The sequence below is a fragment of the Phyllobates terribilis genome, unplaced genomic scaffold, assembly GCF_046119375.1.
Source record: "Phyllobates terribilis strain yellow unplaced genomic scaffold, ASM4611937v1 Scaffold_11__3_contigs__length_659146591, whole genome shotgun sequence".
NCBI lineage: Eukaryota > Metazoa > Chordata > Amphibia > Anura > Dendrobatidae > Phyllobates > Phyllobates terribilis.
In genome coordinates this window covers 26,423,048-26,442,993 of record NW_027362771.1, presented here as the reverse complement: position 1 = coordinate 26,442,993, position 19,946 = coordinate 26,423,048, and positions in this window count along the sequence as shown.

Here is a 19,946-nt window from a genome sequence, read left to right as displayed (position 1 = left end):
CTGCCGCCAACAGCTCGAGGACTTCGAGAGGGAGCGGAGAGAGAGGCGGGTCCGGGAACAGCAAGCTCAAATAAGGAGCGCGGAGCAGAAGAGCCGGACCAGGAGGGACCCCCGTGCAGCGCACAGTCCCCGCACCACCGGGACTGTAATCAAGTTCAACATGCAGCACGGGTGGGGCTTCATCCGAGACCACAACACCCCCGGCGACGTCTTTGTCACGCGCAGAGACGTGGAGTCCCATCTGCCGGAGGGGCACAGAGGTCGTGACCTTTACATCGGGGACGAGGTCACCTTTACCCGGCACAAGTGTGCCAAAGGACCTTACGCCCTCCATGTGCATCGCCTGACAGAGGAGGAGCTGCGATGTGAGGAGGAAGAGCAAGAGGACCCGGACGGGTCTGAAGCTAAGATCCCCAAAGAAAGAGCAGGAGGAAGACGTCGTTAAGTACAGCGGAGCAGGTGCTGTAAATAGTTACCCGACCGGGGTACAAAGAAACTGTTACTGTTGCTAATATAGTCCCCGTTGGGACCAGCATGTGTGAACTGTTCACCCGTTTACCCTTAATCCCACAGGCTGAGGACTGAGAGCGGCCACACTGTCCCTTGTACATAGTTGCGCTTCCTAAAGCGCCCCCTACTGGTTTTACTGTAAAACCACCTTAAGGAAAGGAACTGTCGCACTTTGCCCGGTCAACAGTTGCCCAGTGACCGGAGGAGGAGCAAGAGACGACGAGAATGTTTATTATAAAAAGTTTTATTGATGCTGCTAATTTATATGATGTTTTATATGTTTTATATGTTTATGCAAAAATTTGTATGTTTTTGGTGTTATGTCTTACAGCCCGAGGACGTGCTGTGATTTACCAGGGGGGAATGTAGCACCCTGAGGATTCGGCTGCTACAGGGGTATTGCACCTCAACCCAGAGGTGTGATATTCCACTCCCGGGTAAGGATGGAGTGTGGAACTGAGCTCGGTAGGCTGCATGCACTACACACATCCCATTTCCGAGGAGCAGACCGACGGTACTCCCACTTAGAAATGTGCAGGTACGACCGAGTCTGTTCCTGGCTGGAGTGGGAGGGGGGTGGTACATCCCAAGTAGTGTAGGGGCAGATAGGGGGAGCAGCCTGGGTAAAGATAGGAGCTCATTGGGTGCTGGTCACCTGAGCTCACACATAGAGGGTGTATATAAGGTGGGCACCAACTAAGAACAGGGTCAGTTGCAGAAAGAAAGTCAGCGAGCAGAGGAGAAGAGAGACCCAGAGTGAGAGAGGAGAAAGAGAGACCCAGAGGGGGAAACAGAAGAGAGGACTCTAAGAACCCAAATTAAATCCCCGGGTGAAGAGTCGGCATCAGGGTACCGGAACCCAAGCTGGTGGGGGCAAAAACACACCCCAGCCAGAGACCGGAGGCTGTGGGCAGCGTCTGCCACGGCCACCCACCATATCCACCACGAAGGCATACCACGTGGAGGGTCAGGGAACCCAAGGCCAAGGGTCTCCCAACAGAAGGCCCGAGGGAGCTGGACCTGGGTGGATCAATAGTGGGGACGGCCAGAGAAAGGACAGAAGGAGAGCTCAGGGTCACGCTCCGGACTTATTTGGGGGTTGGCTGGATCCAGAACCTGGTGGACGCAGCACGGCTCGGGAGGTCACTCGAAGCTGGAGTGACCGGAACATCAGCAGTGAGTAAACATCCTAAACTGCATAACCCGACTCTGTCTCTGATTGCCGTCTACACTGCATCACCACAACCCCCATCCTCTGCACCTGATCCCCCTGAGGCTATACCCCACCCGTTGGGGGTTATATCACCAAAGCTGCACCTACACCATCAGCCTCAGCGGACCCTGCTGCAGCGGCGGCCATAGTGACCGCAATACAACGGGTGGCGTAGTCGACATTAAGAACTTAATAACATCTGTAGGACTGCCACATACAACTGAGTTTGACACCCTGGGCACGGACTGGGTCACAGCCACTCGGAAGACTACAACTCCCATCTGATCCGGCTCCGGATATTCCCCCTAAAGAATATGGCCCAGGGGGCGCGTCATGATACGTCTGACAGAGAACTACGGTTTTAAATAGCAGACCTGTAATTTAGACTTATTGTGAATAGCTTGACTGACACACTGCAACAAAATTAAAATGTAAACCAATATTTTCCACATTAAGTTCAAATTTCTGGATTTTTAGCACTGTAATATGGAAAAGATCTGGCTGTATTCTGCAGTGTTAACAAGCAAATGGAGCAGAAAAAATGTGTATTCTGGATTTCTTTTCAAGCAAATAGTCAGGATTAAGATAAAAAAAAATTGTCTCTGGCCCCTGATATATGGGGCTATATCTACAAATATCTGTAAGAACAGCAGCAGCAGGAACGTGCTATGGACCCTCTTGCACTATATGCACTGCAGTTTGCCACATACAATGCCCAACTCCTGCTATAACCTTCACCACTGAAAATATGCACCTCAGAAGGACTGTTGGTTCAAATGGATATACAAATATGTTGTGGAATACCTATACTAGCTAACTCTAAGCAAGCAAATCTCTCCCTGACTTAGCAGCAGCTATCCCTACTCTGCCTGATTCCAGGGTAGACTGTGATGAGCATAACGGCGCCAGATCTTATTTAGGCCTGATGACGCTGTGCAGCCAGTCAATCTCTGTAATGTCCACAACCAACATGGCTGCGGCATTACAGTGCATGGCAAGCAATCCCTGCATGTTCACTGGCTCTCTAAAGAGCACTAAACATGCAGCGTGGGGACCCGAGTTCCCGCCCGAGCAACCAGGAAATACTCGCCGAGCTTGTCGAGCACCGTGATGCTCGGGTGAGTACTGAGCAGTGGCGAGCACTTTCGCTCATCACTATTAATTACACACGCACAGCAGTAATATATATCTCACGGATATCTATTTATCTACCCCATATATATCTATCTATATCTTTGCACATCTAATAAAATACCAAAGAGAGACAAAAACGCATGCTTAAAAAATGAGGCAAAAACGCAAGAAAAAACAAAAGTGAGCTGAGGTGTGGGATTCATGCGGAAATTCAGCTGAATGAAAGCCTGAACAAACACGGAATGTGGGAATGTACCCTTAGGCTGCGTGTCCACTATCAGGATTACTAGCATTCTGGGTGCAGTGTATTTTTGCTGCGTCCAAACCGCTGTGTTGTACAGTACAAGTACTGTTGATAGGTTTATTAGAAATTTAATACCCACTGTGCTTCTTTTTTACGCTGTGTAAACTAACCTGCGGTGCGGGTTTTTGAGCCACTGCATGTCAATTTCTCTTGCGGGAACAATCAGTCTTCTGTGCGGAATTTCCCCATAGACTTGCATTAGATGTGGTAAATCCACAGTTATAAAAAAAGCACATGCGTTGTAAGTGCATTTACGCAGTTGTTTTTAGCATGGTTTTAATAAATAAAGAATTTTAAAAAATGAAGTGGGGTCCCCCCTATTTTTGATAACCAGCCAAGATAAAGAAGACAGTTCCTGGCTTATATTATCAGACTGGGAAGGTCCCTGGTTATTGGGCCCTTCCCAGCCTAAAAATACAAGCCCGCAAGCTCCCCAAAATTGGCGCATCACATGAGATGTGCCAATTATGGCACTTTGTCGGGCTTTTCCTGATTGCCTTGGTGTGGTGGCAATCGGGTGATGGTAGTTGGGCTTGCTGACAGCTGTGATTTGTCAAAAATCACAGCCGCCATCAACCCCTGGGGTTAGTAATGGAAAGGTGTCTATCAGACATCTCCATTACTAACCTGGTAATAAAAAATAGATTTTCAATAGTACAACTTGTCCTGCAAAAAACAAGCCCTCTCTTGGCCATATTGATGGACACAATAAAAAATTATGGCTGTCGGAAGAAGGGGAGCAAAAAACGAAAACGCAAAAATGGAAAATCCCAAGGTGGTGAAGAGGTTAATATTCAAAGTCACTGGTAAAAATGTTTATTTTGCCCAGATAAGCCCTTTATGTGAGTGCAAATTAATCTAAATGCAATATATAGTATAACGATTAGGGGATATAAATACAAATCATCACTGGATCGTTTATTGAATTAATGATGATAATCTATTGGTACATTTTTACCAATATTCATCAGGACCAAATACTTTGTCTAGAACATCAGGACCCCAAACTGGCCACTACATTCAAATTTTACCTGGCAGGGGAGAATAGGAGAAGAATAGGAGATATTATTGCCCTTTTCTGGTAATTGTTGGGGCTTCCCGTATTTGGTCCCACACTGATCTAAAAGTTAAAAGTATCACCTATCCAATCATGTTTATATTTATTTATATTTGTGCTCATAGGTATAGAACATATTGATATTGGACTGATTTGGACCCGCTTTCATTTTGTGGGACCTATCATGTATAATTATAGTTATTTTACACATAATTGCTTTCACAGAGATATTATTGATAACATTGATTTACATTTTGTGATGTGTGCCTCTTTTGGTGTAGGATCTGCTATTTTAATATTGGTAAAAGTGTTCTTAATATCTGCAACTATTTTTTGTTCTACTTAATAGTGAATCTATTAAATATTCCTGGCTGATATCTGAATTCCGGGAAAACATTCATTCATTCTATGATTCTTTTTTTTTTTTTGACAATTGCAAAGTGCTGTTCTCAATCAGCTTGTGCCAACGTGCCGAGTTGCAAGTTCAGTGCATGAAAACAGAGATATTCATTCTCACCCCACCAGATGGTAGAATAATGCTGCTGCTTCCCTGCTCCTTATTTCATTTTCTTTCTGTGTCAGGTAGAACAGCATCACTAATCAGGTTTCATTTTCCATTTGATGCTAATTATTTGCCAGAGTAACAGAATATGCCACCTCAAAGCAAACATAGATTTGTTTAACACTCGTTAGAAAAGACAGAGAGACAAGCACAAGTCAGTACATGAGGAGGTGACATGTCAGTTGTTGAGTACCGTCTGCAACTATAAAGCTTCTATTATTATATGTATTCAATTTGACAATCAGGATCAGATTCAGAGCTTTACAATATTAATGGGCTTGGGGTAAATATCAAATTAGTTGGATTTCTAAAATATTGCCAAATACAAGACATTGTAAAAGACATTTCTAAAATGCACACATACAAGTTAGGGATTATTTTAATCAACTACAAGAAGTGTAAAGATGAAGCTACAATCCTGATTCATTATGGCAATTGCCTGTTTTTCTGCTGAATATAAATTATGTGAACTAGACTGAAGAGTTTATTTTTAAGTATGACACACAGTAGATGAAGTCAATAAATCTGTTAATGCTGTAAAATATGGTTTCTTTTAGATTTGGGGCATTATTCTTTAGGATGATATCAATAGTATGTGTTGCACATACTAAAGAATATGTACTGTATATACTTAAGACTAGGAGACAAGTAGTAGACTATGACATGGAATATCGTATGCCATTGTGCAAATCAGTAGGCATACAAAGGATATACACTTTATGGCAAAAGTATTGGGACACCTAAACAAGATTAGGACATCCCATTATAAATCTACTAATATTGAGTTATTAATTAACCTTTCATGTAAAACAGCTTCCACTCTTCTGCAAAGGCTTTCTACTAGATTTTGAACTGTATCTTCGAGTATTTTTACCCATTCATTCAAAGGAGAATTTGTGAAATAAGACACTGATATTGGATGAGTGGCCTAACTAAAGAAGTACTCCTATCAAAATATTTATCCTCTTAAAATATTGCAATCATCATATTATATACACTGCTCAAAAAAATAAAGGGAACACACAAATAACACATCCTAGATCTGAATGAATGAAATATTCTCATTGAATACTTTGTTCTGTACAAAGTTGAATGTGCTGACAGCAAAATCACACAAAAATCATCAATGGAAATCAAATTTATTAACCAATGGAGGCTTGGATTTGGAGTCACCTCCAAAATTAAAGTGGAAAAACACACTACAGGCTGATCCAACTTTGATGTAATGTCCTTAAAACAAGTCAAAATGAGGCTTAGTATTCTGTGTGGCCTCCACGTGCCTGTGTGACCTCCCTACAATTCCTCATGCTCCTGATGAGGTTGCGGATGGTCTCCTGTGGGATCTCCTCTCAGACCTGGACTAAAGCATCCGCCAACTCCTGGACAGTCTGTGGTGCAACGTGACGTTGGTGGATGGAGCGAAACATGATGTCCCAAATGTGCTCAATCGGATTCAAGTCTGGGGAACGGGCGAGCCAGTCCATAGCTTCAATGCATTCATCTTGCAAGAACTGCTGACACACTCCAGCCACATGAGTTCTGGCATTGTCCTGCATTAGGAGGAACCCAGGGCCAACCGCACTAGCATATGGTCTCAGAAGGGATCTGAGGATTTCATCTCGGTACCTAATGGCAGTCAGGCTACCTCTGGTGAGCACATGGAGGGCTGTGTGGCCCTCCAAAGAAATGTCACCCCACACCATTACTGACCCACTGCCAAACCGGTCATGCTGAAGGATGTTGCAGACTTTGTCCATCCTGGTGTTCTGTGGCAAATGTCAAGCGTCCTGCACGGTGTTGGGCTGTGATCACACCCCCATCTGTGGACGTCGGGCCCTCATACCACCCTCATGGAGTCGGTTTCTAACCGTTTGTACAGACACATGCACATTTGTGGCCTGCTGGAGGTCATTTTGCAGGGCTCTAGCAGTGCTCCTCCTGTTCCTCCTTGCACAAAGGTGGAGGTAGCGGTCCTGCTGCTGGGTTGTTGCCCTCCTACGGCCCCCTCCACATCTCCTGGTGTACTGGCCTGCCTCCTGGTAGCGCCTCCAGCCTCTGGACACTACGCTGACAGACACAGCAAACCTTCTTGCCACAGCTCGTATTCATGTGCCATTCTGGATGAGCTGCACTACCTGAGCAACTTCTGTGGGTTGTAGAGTCCGTCTCATGCTACCACGAGTGTGAAAGCACAGCCAACATTCAAAAGTGACCAAAACATCAGCCAGAAAGCATTGGTACTGAGATGTCCTGCAGAACCACTCCTTTTTTGAGTGGGTCTTGATAATTGCCAAGAATTTCCATCTATTGTCTATTCCATTTGCACAACAGCATGTGAAATTGATTGTCAATCAGTGTTGCTTCCTAAGTGGACAGTTTGATTTCACAGAAGTTTGATTCACTTGGAGTTATATTCTGTTGTTTAAGTTTTCCCTTTATTTTTTTGAGCAGTGTATATTACTTTTACTTACAAATGCTCATTTTGCCTTTCTACCCAACTAATTATTCTCATTTCCATTAGGCCTATGACATCACGTGATAAAGAACTGATTAGCTGAATCCTTCTAAGCTCTATGTAGAAACAGGAGGTTAATTTTCCCTGTATGACTCATCAGTCACTGCAAAAGTTCCTGGCAGGGAGCAATTGAGCCAAGAGTTGAAGAGGCGAATGCTAAATGAAAGGAAGAGAGAATTCCTATTTCTACATAGAGCAGAGAAAAGAAAGAGAAGATTTAGCTGGGTAGAAAGAAAAAATGAGCAATTGTAAGTACAATGTTCTATATAATATGATGACTGTCCCCTACTAGGACAACTCCTTGTCATATACCACGCTTGGCCCCGTTAAAATAAAAAAGCCTAAACACACCACTCGTGCAAGCATCGGTCCCGCGGTGTTGAAACTTTGTCTCCTCGGGGCTCCCATGCTGTTGTTGTGACACGTGACCCGGGTGCCCAATCAGCGCTGGTGTCCCTGTCCCCGCCTTCATATGGGTAAGCAATGAAGAGGAATTGAGAGCTCACTTCCTCTTCATTACTTAATTGTACAAAGGCGGGGACAGTGGCACAAGCGCTGATCGGGCACTGGGGCCACGTGTCACAACAACCACCCAGAGCCTCAGGACCTCAAGTGCTGACACCGCTGGAACGGCGGCAGCACGGGAGGTGAGTAATTATTTTATCAGGGCCAAATATTTAGATCAAGAAGGGATTGTCCAAGTAGTGGATGAAAAACTTTCCATTTATCCACACTGTACCTCAACTGCCAAATGGATGCCCAAATGTTCAGTTTGTCCAAATCAGCTTGAAGCTTATTAACATCTTTAATAGACTGCACAATGCTATATACAGTAGATTGGTATAATCTGCAGACATGGAAACAAAACTATTAATCCTGGCTTCTAGATCATTACAGTGAACCAGTAAATTCCTGCTGCCCAAACTGCTGGCATTGCAACCTGTCTGCATGATTGCTCCGACTTTTCCGAAAAAATATACTTTGAAGATCCGACCAGGGACCATAGCCTGAGACAAGATTAATCCGGCTCTGCTACCAGCCGGGTATTTGCAGCACTGTTAGAGGTGATTGATAGGTCTGCCCCTATGTGCACCTGAAGAAGAGACTTGTCAATCACCTACAGCGGTGCTGGGAAGAACTGAATAGAGACTGCCCCAGACTATTTTCGTTTCCGGCTATGGTCCCTGGTTGTATCTTCAATGTATATTATCTCTGCAATGCAGAAGAATATATGCAGCCAATCTCTGATTCATTTTATCCAAGGTTTGAGCAACATGAATCTCCTGAGAGGTTAGCTTTCATAATAAATTGAGTAAGAGTTGACCCAGCACTGATCATTGGGGTAAACCACTTATAATCAGAGACCATTCAGAGAATCAGTCATTCACCGTAACACTTCAGGTGCGATCATTGAGTGAGTTTTCTATCCAATTACAAACTTTACTTTCTAAGGTTATAGATTTTAATTTACCCATCTTTGTCTTTGTGGGACAGTGTCAAATGCCTTTTCAAAGTCCAAAACCAGAATATACACAGCTAATCCTCTATCAAGATTTCTGCTCACCTCTTTAGCAAAATGTATCAAGTAAGTTTTATAGCTTTTGTCTATCATTTATAGTATTTTCTATCACACATATCTGTTTAGAATCCCATACATGCGCCTCAAACATTTTCAGTTCACAATGGGTGTTAAGCTTACAAGCCAATAATTACCCAGTGAAGACCTAGAGCCTTTCTAAAAATAAGCACATTAGTTTTGTGTCTGTCAGAACTGTTGGATGCTGCCCCCCTGGGTCCAGATTCTTGTTCACATTAATTTTTGTTTAACTCAGCTGGGACCATATCTATATTTAACCAATTGAGTATATTAGTTGATGTATTAGGACTTGGAACAATAGAATTGACTACAATAGCCACTGTCTCCTCTTTGTTATATATAATTCATGGCTAAAAGTTTTGAGACTGACACAAATTTTACTTTTTACAAAGTTTTCTGCTTCCATGTTTTTAGAACTTTTTGTCAGATGTTTCTATGGTTACTGAAGTACAATTATAAGCATTTCATACAATTTTAAACTTTTATTGTCAAATACATCAAGTTTATAAAGATGCAATATTTACAGTGCTGACACTTTTCAGGACTCCTGCAATTCGCCTTGGCAGCTGGATATCAGCTTCTGGAAAAATTCTGAATGATGGCAACCCAGTCTTGTATAATTAGTGCTTGAGGATTGACCACAGGTTCTCAGTGGGGATGAGATCTGCGGAATTTCCTGGCCATGGGCTCAAAATTTCAATGCTTTGTTCAGCCAATTAGCTATCAAATTTGCTTTGTAACACGAGGCATGCCACAAAAAACATTGATTATCACCAGCTTGCTTCTGGATCATTTTTAGAAGTTGCTCTTGGAGGATGTTTGTGTTATGAACGTGTTCACCCTCACACCAGGGAAACACCGCACCTTCACCCAACTTGTCCCTGTGAAGTGACCGCGGGCAGGGCCGCGTGTTGGTATCCATGATCTGGCCCAGCAAGATCCCCACACACAGACTCTATCTTGTTAACCGTATCTTTACTTGTATACATTTTTAACACAGCAAAACACAATAAATGACAACCGTAAATGTTCACAGCAATAACGTGTACTTATAAGCTGACCCTCTCTGTCCCTACTCACACGTTACCAGTCCTTTACTCCAGAAGGATGTGTCCCCAGTCGCAGGCCTGTCTGTCTTTGCAGGAAGGGGTCCCAGCCGAAGAAGACAGGAACAACAAATTTCACTGAAAGAAAGGAATACTTCGGCCTCTCGCCAGAGGTCCCGCTTACAGTCTCTCTGATCCGGATAGCAGCTTTTGTGGATTCCCTTATGTAGTCCACACTACAGTAGCAGGGAGTGTAACAGCTGAATCCTTCAGCAGTGCAGAAGCTGGGGAAGGCTCTGAGGATAAGGTGTCAGATAAAAGAAATTACGTTGAGAGTCTCTTCTGCGCCACACACGAGGACCTGCACACTGTCCTGGCTCTTTTCACAGACAACAACAGACTCTTTGCGCGCTTTTTCCTGCTTCCCACTTTGGTCACGTGACTCTCTAGGGCGGGACACAGGAGGCTCAGTCTTTTTCTCTGTCATCACACCCTGCGCAGGTGCAACCTCTGGCCACAAGGTGACAACACCATCCTGCGTAATCATTTCTGTAACAGGCTCTATTTCAATTATCACAGAACAACCAGAGCCGGCCAGCTCACTACACCTGTACAGACTAGAAAGGCCCTAGCTACACAATTAAAAAATACCACCTCTGACTTGGCACCCTAAAAGGCCATCGAGGGGTTTCTTGTATCTCCTGAGGAACCAGAAGGGAGGCTGCAACACTCTACCAACAAGGGGACAGGAAAGTGTGAGCAGAGATATGGTAACCCAAGGTGAGAAACTAAAACACATTCAAATAAGGTGAAGGAGTGAAGGTTCAGGAGTAGGGATGAGTGGTTTGTACCTTTGCCCGAAAATGGAAATTTTACAGGATGTCCGGGTTACTGTTAGGGTTCAGATGCCTAATAAAGTTTATTCAAAGGCCGCAGTGCAGCTAATCAACAAGCCTTTAGGCTGTGGGCACTCCTGGAGCCATCACAGCCAAGCTGAGTATTGTCATGGCTGTAATTGGCTGGTGCACCACATGACTAGGACTATATAAATGTCAGATCACGAATACTGCCACCATTCTGCTCTGATTAGTGTAGGGACAGAAAACAGCTGGAGTAAGGGAAAGAATTAGACTGCACACTTTGCAAAAAAGCCTGTTTGTGTACTCTGCACTTGTCTCAGTGGGAGTACTGTGCACCGATATATGTGGGAGTACAGTGCCAAAAAGCAGATGTGTGTACTCTGCACCCTCGCCTGTGGGAGTACTGTGTCTTAAAGCTTCTGTGTGTACTCTGCACCCCTATATGTGGGAGTAGTGTCCCAAAAGCTGCTGTGTGAACTCTGCACGCCTGCCTGTGGAAGTGCTGTGCCTTTAAGCCTTTGTGTGTACTCTGCAAGCCCGCCTGTGGGAGTACAGTGCCTTTAAGCCTCTGTGTGTACTCTGCACCCCCACCTGTGGGAGTACTGTGCCTTTGTGCCTCTGTGTGTACTCTGCACCCCTGCCTGTTGGAGTACTGAGCCTTTAAGGCTCTGTGTGTACTCTGCACCTCTATATGTGGGAGTAGTGTCCCAAAAAGCCTCTGTGTACTCTGCAGCCATGTTTGTGAGAGTAGTGTGCCTAAAAAATAATTCTACTCTGCAGCCGTCTTTTTGCGAGTAGTGTGCCTAAAAAATAACTTTACTATGCAGCCTTCTCTTTGCCATTTGTGGGCCTAAAAATGATTTTTCTCTGCAGCCATCTCTTTGCCATTTATGGGCCAAAAAGTCATTTTACTCTACAGCCATCTTTTTGCAAGTAGTGTGCCTCAAAAATAATTCTACTCTGCAGCCATCTTTTTGCAAGTACTATGCTCAAAAAATAATTCTACTCTGCATCTCTGTTTCTACGAGTAGTGTGCCTAAAAAATAATTCCTCTCTGCAGCTGTCTCTTTGCCATTTGTGGGCCTAAAAAGTAATTCTACTCTGCCATTTGTGGGCCTAAAGAAAATTTTTACTCTGCAGCTGTCTTTTTGCTAGTAGTGTGCCTAAAAAATAACTCTACTCTGCAGCCATTTATTTGCAAGTAGTATGCCTAAAAATAATTCTACTCTGCAGCTGTCTCTTTGCCATTTGTGGGCCTAAAAAATAATTCTACTCTGCAGCTGTCTTTTTTGCAAGTATTGTGTCTACAAAATAATTCTACTCTGCAGCTGTCTCTTTGCCATTTATGGCCCTAAAAAATTATTTTACTCTACCGCTGTGACGATACTAGTAGTGTTCCTAAAAATAATTCTACTCTGCAGCCGCCTCTTTGCCATTTGTAGGCCTAAAAATAATTTTACTCTATCGCTGTATCTGTACAAGTTGTGGCTGTGCCTTAAAAAAAAAATTACTCTACTGTTGTGGCCAGGCCTAAAAAAATAACTGTGTCTTTAAGCCTCTGTGTGTACTCTGCAATAATGCCTCTGGGGTACTGTGCAAAAAGACTCTGTGTGTACTGTGCCAAAAAGCCTCTGTCTACTCTGCAACCCTGCCTCTGGGAGTACTGTGCCAAAAAGCCTCTCTGTGTACTGTGCACCTCTGACTGTGGGTATACTGTGCCAAAAAGCCTCTGTGTACTCTGGAGCCATCTCTGTACAAGTAGTGTGCCTAAAAATAATTATACTCTGCCGCTTTGTCTGTACGAGTTGTGGGCCTAAAAAATAGTTAAAATCCTCACCCGTGTCTGTGGGAGTACTGTGCTTAAAAGCAAATTTTTCTACTTAGCAACCGTGTCTGTGGGAATACTGTACAAAAAACCCAGGGTGTGCTCTCTGCATGCGTCTCTATGGGAGTACTCTGAAAAAAGCCTCTGTGGGAGTACACTAAAAATAGCTTCTGTCTGCAAAGCAGCCTCTGTGGAGTTACTCTGAAAAACACCCTGTGTGAGTGTACTCTGCAAAACACCCTCTTTTTTACCCAGTGGGCAGTTAAGAGAGATATAACGTACCTACCCGTGCTTACTGGTCCATGTATCGGTGGTTATGTGGAACTTTACACTGATGGTGTTGTGCAGTGCACACCCGATTTTGTCCGCAACATGTTTTTGCAGGGCAGGGATGGCCTGCCTGGAAAAGTTGTTGCAGCACGTGGTTCCCATGATCCTAACTTGTTAGCCCTTTAGAAATCACTTGTGAGGCCATATGTAGAATATGGGATCTGGTGTTTGGGGGATGTACAGCTGAATGCTTCAATGGGATGGTGTGGAGATGCTCGGTGACACTGTTGGTGGTAGTGCTGTCACATCCTCTCTTTGCTGGGAGCCAGGTGGCCCTTTTGCTCGTGAGCGGGAAGAAGAGACGGAGATTGCAGCAGAAGATGGAGCAGGAGGAGGCTCAGATCTTACCTGATTTTTCAGGTGTGTACTCCACTCCAGCTTTTGCTTAGCATTCAGATGCCTCGTCATGCAGGTGGTGCTCAGGTTAAGAACATTTATGCCTCGCTTCAGTCTCTGACGGTACAGTGTGAAAACCACCTGCGTATTGTCAGGGAGCTCCTTGAGCTGGCTTTGGTGAGCTCAATTCGTCAGCGTGGTGGACAGTAGCAGCAGACGTACTGGCTGGGGCCGCCCATGGTGCTTTTGCACTCTGCTCACTCTTTTGTTGTGCCGCTGGGGCAGCGTTATACCCACTTCTTCCTCAGAACTGCCGACGTCACTCGGATGGCTTGACTCCATGTGGGGTTTAGGAACTCATCATTCCCCATCGCTCTCGAGTCTGTCCTTAACTCTGCTGCCCTACTAATCCACTTCTGTCCTCACTACTCCTCCTCTGAACTAATTTTCCTCCTCCTCTTCCTCCTCCGCTTCTTTCTTGAGACCAACTATTCTCAAGTTCATTTTCGTCTTTTGTCTTTTTCACAGTCTGTTCTTCTAAATAACGTGAGTGGTGAAATTCCACTTTACATACTAACTTCCATCTTCTAAAGCATACCAAAAACCTACAACTTATATATAGTGTAAAGCACTGTGGAAATTAATGGTTCTATATAAATAAATAAAAAATAGATAAATGCACACAACAAGCTCTAAAATATAATGATAGTCTCTTTGTCACAATGTCATGTCACATCTGGACCCTCCCTATTGATGGCAACTCCCCACGACATGATGTCAAGACCATGTTACCCTTATAACAGAAGGATATCTGTATGAACAGTTAAAGGGGAGAACAAAAGTTTTCCAACATTATAAAATAGGGTTACATTATTGCTTTCACTAGTACCATGCAATGGGATGGATGACATTGGACAACACACCTTACAGAGGCAGCTTTAAATAAAGGCAATGTTTGTGAGAGGTTAATGGCAACATTGGAACTTTTGTACTTTTGATTTTTAATATGCTCCGAGCAAGCCCTGAAAACGTCAAATCAATTGTTCAGGGCAAGATAATGAAAATGAACAAAATAACTACTTCTGAGCTATCATGTCATCATTTAATGTTCACTGACATCAAACATTTTGATGCTCCTCTGCATTCCTATAACGGCAGAAAACCCTTCAATGACTTACACTTTGTTATTGTAGCTATAATGGTGAACTTCAGCTTTACGTTTATGTTATTCATAAACAAAATAGCAACTGGCGTCAGACATCTTTAAACGTATGGGATAATTTCTGTTTTCAGTTGATCTTGAGCTGATCAGATCATCCTGAACTGAGCTAAAACAAAATCATAGAAAAGACTACAATTTGAGTTGGACTTGAAACCCATGAATCACCTAAGATGATACAATCAGCGTGGGAGGAACATTCCTCTCCTATCTATGTGCCTAGATAATAACATTGTGCTGTGTATATTGAGCTCTTAATGTCAAATAAAATGTATAATGTCACGAATACCTGTAATATAATTCTTCAAAGTGCAATGTGAACAAATCTGAATGTGCAAAATTAATGAATTGAAGCATTGTTTTATTCTTTGAATTGCCCCATTTGCTTCAATAAGAATAAATAGGTATGAACCCTAACCTTAAAGGGGTTGTCCAGTCCAAATCGATAAGTCTCCAGTCACTCTTTGTGACTACAGACTTATGAATCCCCCTAGTGAGCGCACTGTGCGCTGCAGGAATTTGCTTGTTTCTGACCCCAGACTGGAGGGTATGTATGCGCTATACATATTCCCGGTCAGTGGGCACGGCCTCGCTTCCAAACACTTGTATGGAATGAGGCTGGGCCCTCTAGTTGTCCACGCCCACTCCAGCATCACTAGACGGGGCTCGGCCTCGGTCCATACAACTGTATGGAGTGAGGCCATGACCACTAGATGGGCCCTGGTCGGGAGTATGTATAATGCATACATACATGCCGGTCCCAGGTCATAAACCGGCGAATCCCCACAGCGCACAATGCATGCTCTTGGGGGGATCCATAAGTCTGCAGTAACACAAAGTGACTGCAGACTTATCGATTTGTACTGGACAACCCCTTTAAAGAGAATTTGTCAGTAGGATCACCCTCCATATGGACATGCAGGTTAGAGGAAGCTGAATAAAATGCTACCTTGATATATGCAATCTGATGTCTTATTCCAGAAATATCCATGTTTTTTCTTATATGTAAATTTGCTGTTTCAGTCTATGGGCCGGACATGCATGAGAATTCACCTCAAGTGCTTATTTTTAATAAAAGCAGCATTGCTAGTGTGAGACATGTAACTAACACAGTAGAACTGAACTGTTATGCACACGCCCGGGCTAAGCGGCGAGTGCGTGTGATTGGTAGTGATTCCACTGGACCGTGCCGGAGAGTGAATGCCTGGAGGGGCGTGACTAAGTATTCACCCGATCCGACCAGGGTCGCACGACGGCATACGACGCCAGTGCACCAAGGAGGAACCGAGCAGAGGGACCAGGTGCTACTCCAGGACAGACCCCGGACACGGCTGTTGACCCACACAGGGGAATACAGGAACAGGCTGGTAGGCTGGCACACAGACTGGTGGGTATAGGCAGGCACGACTGGTATGCAGGCAGGCGGGTATGCAGGCAGGGGGGTAAAGGCAAGCACAGCTAGAGTGCAGACAGGGAGGCACTAGCAGGTAGGAACACAGGCGGGATAGGACCCAGTACACACCGGGACTCAGGAACAATACAGGCAGAGGGTTACAGGCAAGCACAGCTAGAGTGCAGACAAGGCTGAGCAGGGAGGACAGGGCTCTGTTCACACGGAACAGACAGGAAGGGAAAGACAGAGCCAGATACTCACACAGTACTTGCAGAGACAACAAGCAGGAGTTAGGTACGAGTTCAGACTCAGCAGAAAAAGGAAGGGAACGGACATAGAGGCAAAACAGGTAAAGGACAGGAGAGAGTTCAGACTGGAACTGAGTGTACGGAGGAGACCGACACTGCAGAGGGATACAGGAGCGGGTCTGGGAATACGGCCCCCAGAGAGGCGGAACGAACAGGCAAGGAGCGTGTTCAGACAGGACAGACAAGATACAGGAGCGGGTCTAGGAAATCGGCCACTAGAAGGCGGAACGAACAGGCAAGGAGCGTGTTCAGACAGGACAGACCAGACACAGGAGCGGGTCTAGGAAATCGGCCACTAGAAGGCGAGAGGAACAGGCTAGGAGCGAGTTCAGACAGGTCAGACAAGATACAGGAACGGGTCTAGGAAATCGGCCACTAGAAGGCGGAGCGAACAGGCAAGGAGCGTGTTCAGACAGGACAGACAAGAGAACACAGAAAGGACTCAGTTCAGACATGGGAGCTGATACCGCAAGGCAGGAGACATACAGGACTCAGTTCAGACACGGGAACTGATACAAAAAGCAGGAGACAAGAGACGGGACCTGGCACCTTCAGAGTGCAAGCACACACTGAAGGAAACACTATGCTCAGGCAGGGATAGAAGGGAGCTGCTGAGCTATATACCAAGTGACAGACAGCAATAGGCTGAGGACGCACAAGGGGTGTGACCCACAGCAGGTACAAAAGGCAGGAAGTGATCGGGCGCCGCCCTTAAGCAGCAGAAACAGACACAAACAGACAGCATGGAGGGAAGCCAGAGAGACATTCTGGACAGGAGATCAAGTGCGCTCTCTTGCACAGTGGGAGATGGACCACCATGCAAGGACGCCGCCAGGTATGTTACAGTACCTCCCCCCTTACGCCCCCTCTTCTTCAGGCCTGCCAGAATCTTCCGCAGGGAATTCGAGGGCCAGTCGTTCACTGGGTTGGAGGGGGACAGAGACTTAAGAGTAATCTCTGCTTCGAGGTACATCTTGTCAAGCTCACAGAAAGAAATAGACGGGTTATCAGGTACATAATGAGGAAAAGTCACTGTCTCCTTGTTATCTGGTGGTATCCCGGAGGATTCAGGAAACAACTGGAGGTCCTCCGCCGGGTCAGAAGAGTGCAGAGGCTCAGAGAAAACAACTGCTTCAGAGTACACTAGGTCGGACTCACTGGAGGAAGCAGGCGAGGTATCGGGTACCGAGTATAGGAAAGTCTCTGTCCATTCACCACCAGGTGGCACCCCGAAGGGTTCTGGAGACAGCTGGCGGACCTCCGCCTGGTCAGAGGGGTGTAGAGACTCACGGGTAACCTCTGCTTCAGAGTACACTAGGTCGGACTCACTGGAGGAAGCAGGCGAGGTATCGGGTACCGAGTATAGGAGAGTCTCTGTCCATTCACCACCAGGTGGCACCCCGAAGGGTTCTGGAGACAGCTGGCGGTCCTCCGCCTGGTCAGAGGGGTGTAGAGACTCACGGGTAACCTCTGCTTCAGAGTACACTAGGTCGGACTCACTGGACGAAGCAAGCGAGGTATCAGATCCAGGATATAGGAAAGTCTCTGTCCATTCACCACCAGGTGGCACCCCGAAGGATTCTGAACACAACTGGAGGTCCTCCGCCTGGTCGGAGGGGTGTAGAGACTCAGGAGTAACCTCTGCTTCGGAGTACACTAAGTTGGACTCACTGGACGAAGCGAGCGAGGTATCAGGTACAGAGTATAGGAGAGTCTCTGTCCTTTCGCTACCAGGTAGCACCCCGAAGGGTTCAGGAGACAACTGGAGATCCTCCGCCTGGTCGGAGGGGTGTAGAGACTCGGAGGTAACTACCACTTTGGGGTACCCATTGTCAGGCTCACAGGACGAAGCGGACAAAGTATTGTGTACCGGGTGTAGAGAAGTCTCTCTCCATTTGTCATCGAGTGGTATCCCGGAGGGTTCAGGAGGCAACAGGGGATCCTCCGCCAGGTAGTAGAGGTGCACAGACTCTGAGGTAACCACAGCTTTGGAGCATCCTTGGACATGCACACCGGTTAAAGAGAAAGAAGCATCTGATGCCGGGTGCAGGAAGTTCTCCTGTGTGGAGTCTGGATGGGCAGAAGTCTCTTCGGCCAGGAGAACTGGTGCACTACCCACGCACATTACCCATTGGGGTTTCTCCGGGATACAGGGAGATGAAGCTTCAGTAGGGACTTCAAGGTTGGGGTCAGGAGGTCTCAGGGAGGACAGACCCTGGCGTGACGGCTTGCCTCTAAGTCTAGCACGTCTGGACTGCCTCTTGAGGTTGAGAGAAGTATTCCGGAAAGCGTAGTCACCCTGTGAGGATTCTGGGTGGGCAGTAGTCTCATTGGGCTGGAGGACTATTGCGCTACCCACACACATTACCCGTCGGGGCTGCTCCGGGATATTGGGAAGTGAAGCTTCAGCAGGGGCTTCAGAGTTAGGGTCCTCGAAGACCATACGAAAGGCCACCAGGAAGGCCTGCATGTCAAGGATGACAGGATCCCATGCTTCCCATAGGGGGGTGACCCATTTCAAGGCATCACCCGCTAGGTAGTCAATCATAAAGGCCACTTTAGCCCAATCGGAAGGAAAATAGAGAGGGTAGGCCTTAAAGAGTAGCATGCATTGCTCCACAAATGCACGACACTGTCTTGGATCCCCATAGTAACGTGGCGGATCCGCAGGAACGAGAGCAGATAGATCCATCTGGACGGGTGCGTAATTCGCCTGGAACTCAGCTAAAGGGGGAAAAAAAATTATTTATTTTATTTTAATGCATGTATTCGCTGGAAAAACTTCTCAAAGAGCGAAGGCCGTGGGGCTCAACGGGAACCATGGCCTGAGCATGCTGTTATGCACACGCCCGGGCTAAGCGGCGTGTGCGTGTGATTGGTAGTGATTCCACTGGACCGTGCCGGAGAGTGAATGCCTGGAGGGGCGTGACTAAGTATTCACCCGATCCGACCAGGGTCGCACGACGGCATACGACGCCAGTGCACCAAGGAGGAACCGAGCAGAGGGACCAGGTGCTACTCCAGGACAGACCCCGGACACGGCTGTTGACCCACACAGGGGAATACAGGAACAGGCTGGTAGGCTGGCACACAGACTGGTGGGTATAGGCAGGCACGACTGGTATGCAGGCAGGCGGGTATGCAGGCAGGGGGGTAAAGGCAAGCACAGCTAGAGTGCAGACAGGGAGGCACTAGCAGGTAGGAACACAGGCGGGATAGGACCCAGTACACACCGGGACTCAGGAACAATACAGGCAGAGGGTTACAGGCAAGCACAGCTAGAGTGCAGACAAGGCTGAGCAGGGAGGACAGGGCTCTGTTCACACGGAACAGACAGGAAGGGAAAGACAGAGCCAGATACTCACACAGTACTTGCAGAGACAACAAGCAGGAGTTAGGTACGAGTTCAGACTCAGCAGAAAAAGGAAGGGAACGGACATAGAGGCAAAACAGGTAAAGGACAGGAGAGAGTTCAGACTGGAACTGAGTGTACGGAGGAGACCGACACTGCAGAGGGATACAGGAGCGGGTCTGGGAATACGGCCCCCAGAGAGGCGGAACGAACAGGCAAGGAGCGTGTTCAGACAGGACAGACAAGATACAGGAGCGGGTCTAGGAAATCGGCCACTAGAAGGCGGAACGAACAGGCAAGGAGCGTGTTCAGACAGGACAGACCAGACACAGGAGCGGGTCTAGGAAATCGGCCACTAGAAGGCGAGAGGAACAGGCTAGGAGCG